Raw genomic sequence first — 5,155 nt, 5'->3', positions numbered from 1 at the left:
GTAATCTATATCAAATTATTCTAGGTCAACCCTAGTCAGAGCCTATTTGTTTGACATAAAATTATCAACAATGGCTGATTTTGTGACCAATAATAAGGGGTTTCCACTAGGCGTTTTGACAGTTCGTGTTACTGGGTGATAATTGTCTTCCAACACTTGAATCAACTTAGCATCAATGAAGGAATTGGGTACTATTAATTTTTCAACATCAAGCGTCCAGGGATTCGATACAGGGACCTTCGAATCTCTATTTTAATAAAAATACTAGAACAAAACCCTTTCTACTATGGAAATTGAGGCATCTCTACATCCCTCAAGCCTATCCTTAAATAAATTCTTGGCCTCAGTGTCCTTTGACGTAGGTAAGGTGTCTAGAAAGTATTTTTGTAGGGGCCTTTTCATTGGCTTAGATGACCTAGGTTTTTTCTCAGAACTTTCACCCTTTTTTGAATTCTCACCTTCTTTAGACCCCTCTCCCCTCTTATGCATTTTAAATTTATGAATTTTGCTAGCAACTTAAATAGATTCTATATTTTTTTGTAGTTCAAGGAGTGATAGAGTAGTTACTTATGATTTGAAGATGATTTTGGCCTTTTTTCTCATGTTTCAAAGCTCACATCGTATAATTCTTTAGTTTAGAATGAAAATTAGAAGTGGGAATTTGATTATTAATGGCATCTCTTGATGGTATTTTCTCATTTACTTCAAGTTTACTACCATTAACAGCTCCACCACCTTTTCAAAACATCAGGTTATGACATGTTGAAAACACTCTCAACTTTCCCCAGCTTTCTGTTTTCACAGTATAGCAAACCCACCTTAACAATCATGTTTTATCATTGCAAAACAGAGCCAATAGTTATCGCTATATCAAAACACTTGTTTCCCCTCTATTATTTCTTCCTCCAATATAGTGACATGTAGGTTAGCCACTATCGCCATATTACTACTTCAATTTTTCATCAATTATCTCCATCCCGCAATCTGGTGATAGTCTATTAAGTCATCGCTATGTCACAGTTTCATGACTTCTTTATTAAGTTCCTTTAGTGATATTGTGACAATACTTTAGGTTATTTTTTTATCACTATATCCTAGTGTCTCCACTTCACATTGAATCCCCTCTTGTGATATGTCAATGCTTTATGATCTTAACTCCATTTATCATTGTTTCATAGACTTCTTAACATAATAAGATATGGGTCTTGCAAAATAGTGATACCTTTATAAACTTTATTTTCTTTATTGCCATTTCACAGGCCACTTTATATAATAGAATATGGGTCTTGCAGAATGGTGATACTTTTCTTATCTTTATTTTTCTCATCGTCATTTCACAGACCGTCTAATATAATGTGACAAGGACCTTGTGAAATAGCGATAATGCATGTTATATCATATTTGGGCCCAGATGAAATGATAGGTGAATAGTACAAACATTTTTTTTACGAAAATGGTGGGGAATATATACTCCTTGATTAACAAAGAAGATTTACGATGAGGTGTAGATCTCTTTTAGGGTCTTTTGATAGTTCACATATTTAACTTATTTAAAAGCTATAGTGCTGACTTTTGGAATGTCATGCCCAACCTTTGGGCACGAACGGAATAATTTTTTTTTTGAAAAATACTTAACTTAATACATCTAACTTAATTAAAATACTCTACTAGGTATGATTGACTTAAATAAAATAATGCATTTTGGGTTGGGTCTTAACTATATTTGTGTAAATCGGGTAATTAAACTCAATTGGGTGACAAGGTTTACTAAGTCATCTACGAGCTACAATCTCTCCCAAAAGGATTAACACTAATCTTCATTAATAAATAATTAGAATCTCAAGTATAACGATTAATCTCGAATTTAAACTTTTTTAAAGTTTGTCTCATCTTTCTTAACCCTCTAGGATTTCTAAGTTTAATTATCCTCGTAATTTAAAACACCTTATTAAAATAAAACCCCCATAATTTAAAATTACTTTATAATCTTATACTTAAATGGCCCTTTTGGCCTTACAAATAATATTGCTTATACATTTTTTTTGAGTCTAATCCACCCAGTATTAAAATCCTTTTTATAAAATTTCTTCTACATTTGCCCAATATTTAAAAAAAAATTCAAAACTTAATTTACATCTAACAAATTTATTTACAAATAAGTACTAGAATTACTCTACCTATATATATATATATATATACATGATATCTATTCACTAATAGATTTTTATCCATGAATGTATACTGAAAAAGGAGTGGGGCTTTTAATTTTAGATACATTAAGTTACCCCTTTTTTAAAAAATACCCACCACTTATCTATCTCCCTCCCTTTTTTTTTTAAATCAAGCACCAATAACTAAATGTGCTTGCCCTAACCCAAAATTAGGGTTAGGGCATGTGTGTAAATTCCCCCCCCCATACTTATCCCTATTTTTTTTTGTGTGTGTGTTGGGTGTGTGCAGGGTCGGCGGCCACGGGAGGCGACGCGCAGGGCTGAACCCGAAGCCAAAAATTCTTTTATTTTATGTGTTTTAACTTGCTAGAGGGCGGAGGGGCGAAGGGAGGGCCGAGCGGAGGAGGAACTGGGTGGAGGTTTTTCTTTTGTTGAAGCCGCAGCGTAGGAGTGGGGAATAGGCGGAGCGGGGTTTAAGTGCGAGCGGCAGTAAACAGTGGGCGGGGGCTTCCCCCGGGCGCCACTGTGGTTGCCCACAGTGCGGCCGAGTGCCGCTCACTGTGGGTAACCACAGTGGAGGCCGGGCGCCTCCCGCGCCACCGCCGGCCACTGTGATTTCACAATGGTTCGGCCATGACCTAAATTAAAACCCATTTTTTTTTTGTTTCTTTTTTTCTGCGATGTTAAGATGCATTTTTTTTAAATCGGTGCTTATAAGGTATAAAATATTCACAACATAAGGTTTTTTTATATATATATATATATATATATATATATATATATATATATATATATATATTAATAAGTCCCCTTTTTTTTTTGGTTTAAAAGATTAACAGGCATTACATATCTTTCATGAACAGAATTATTTGTACATAAATATATATATGTGTGTGTGTGTGTGTGTGTGTGTGTGTGTGTGTGTGTGTGTGTGTGTGTGTGTGTGTGTGTGTGTGTGTGTGTGTGTGTTATATTTTTATAAAGGTAGATGCAACCAGGTTTAGTAAAAATATACATAACTGTTTTGTTTTTTTTCTCTTAGCCCCCTTCTTTTAAAATGAACAGATTTTTAGAATGTCACTTAAATGCATAAAATGTATTGTTTTTTTATTGCAGATTGAGTAATGAGGAAAACATATTTTTTTTGTAGGCAAATAAAACTGAGACTAAAAGCTAATCCTTTGGAAAGAAATAAACTATAAAATAATAAGATTCCATTTTCTATAACAAATGGGAAATAAAACTACCAAAGTAGGCAAAAATACTATGTATTTCATTAACAGATGTAGATACAAATGAGCATGGTTACAAAGGGGTTTTGAAATTAAAACATCTACATTTTCCTTTCCATGATAATAGAAATACATTGCTTTACTTTTTGGAAAATAAACACAACAATGACTTTCTCTTTCTTTTACAAGCTAATATTGAATACAAAAATTCTTCTTTCCTTGTAAATAAACACAATCTAGCTCACTTTTTTTTTTTTTTCCTTTACAAACTCCAAAAGTGAATACATTGTCTTATTAACTTTTTCTGCAACATAAAACAGCAACATAGTTCTCAAATCCTTCTTTTCCCATCCCATGCAACCTACCATAAAAACACATTTTGACCATGGAGAGCTCACCTCCCAGCCTAGGCTTACTAGAAGCCACCCCCGAGCTTGCAGAACCAAGCACTAGACGGGTTACCAACAAGCAACTCCACAACAAACATGGGAAGACACTCAACATACAAATTTCCCATCCCAAGCTACACTTTCACCACATTCATGGTGATTCTTCCATGGGTGGAAGTGGACCAAGTACCAATGGGGAGATTGCAAGCCAAATACAACACAAGCCACCTCATGGCAATACAAATGCAACAAAATACCTCCACAATCCTTATGCCCCCCAAAAGGCTCAAGGCCATATTTACTCCCCTTATGACCCCCAAATGCATACACAAGGCTATGCAACAAGGATCACAAAGGACACCTTTGAGATCACTCTCCATAAGGAGAGCCTCTCACCCAAGGCTGTCATACTCCTTCCACCCCAAGATCTTCCTACCCTCCCAAGAGTAGGAGATCTTGGACACTCCCAAAAAACAACAAGAAACACAAAACAAACACATAGAAATGAAACTACACATTCTTTACTTCAACAAAACTTCATAAAACACATTCTTTACAAGCAACTCTTTTTCTTCTACAAAACAACATAAACTAACACATACAACATAAACAAGAGGAGATATGGAGAAACCAACCTTATCCTGCCAATAGGTATGCTAAAATTAGTTGGGGATGAGCTGCCCAATTCCACACAAACTTTTCTCCAAATTCCTCCAAAAATTCTATTCTCCTACTAAATTTTCAAATCAAAGCATAATCTCCAAAAATGGAGAGTGGGTGATTACTCACTAAGTCTCCAATTCTTGCCTAAGAAGGCCTCTCACACACTTCCCAACCCCTTGGGTGAGGTGAAAGTTCCCATTGGTTACCCTTCCCAAACTCTTACACATTACCAAAATTGGAAAGGGAAAAGGTGGAAGAAGATGGGGAAGAGGGTTTGACATCAAAAGAGAAGGTTGTCTATCCTAGGAGGAACTTTCTAAGTTGAATTTTCGTTCATCTTGGAAACACCACTTTTTGAAGTGACTAAATAGTCACATGGGAGAAACCACATGTTTCAAAATACCCCTAACCCATAGGTATTCCCTTTGGACCCTTGGAAAAGCCCTAAAACTGACCCTAGGAGTCCATTAAACCCTTTGGAAACCCAACTGAAGTTTACCTACGGGTCAAACTTGAGTTGACCACTCCCAAGACTCCCTACCCAAGGCAAATTTGGGACCACACTCATGTTTTTGAATGGCTTTGGTAGAAACAAAACTCCCTCCAAGAGACAAGTCAAAATCAATGACACTAGTCAGCACATGTGTCAAGTGACACAATAAAAATACAATATAAAAATCACACATGGAATTTGTCTCTT

This window comes from Cryptomeria japonica, unplaced genomic scaffold (genome assembly GCF_030272615.1).
Source record: "Cryptomeria japonica unplaced genomic scaffold, Sugi_1.0 HiC_scaffold_29, whole genome shotgun sequence".
Lineage (NCBI taxonomy): Eukaryota > Viridiplantae > Streptophyta > Pinopsida > Cupressales > Cupressaceae > Cryptomeria > Cryptomeria japonica.
Note: the sequence above shows the minus strand (reverse complement) of the source record.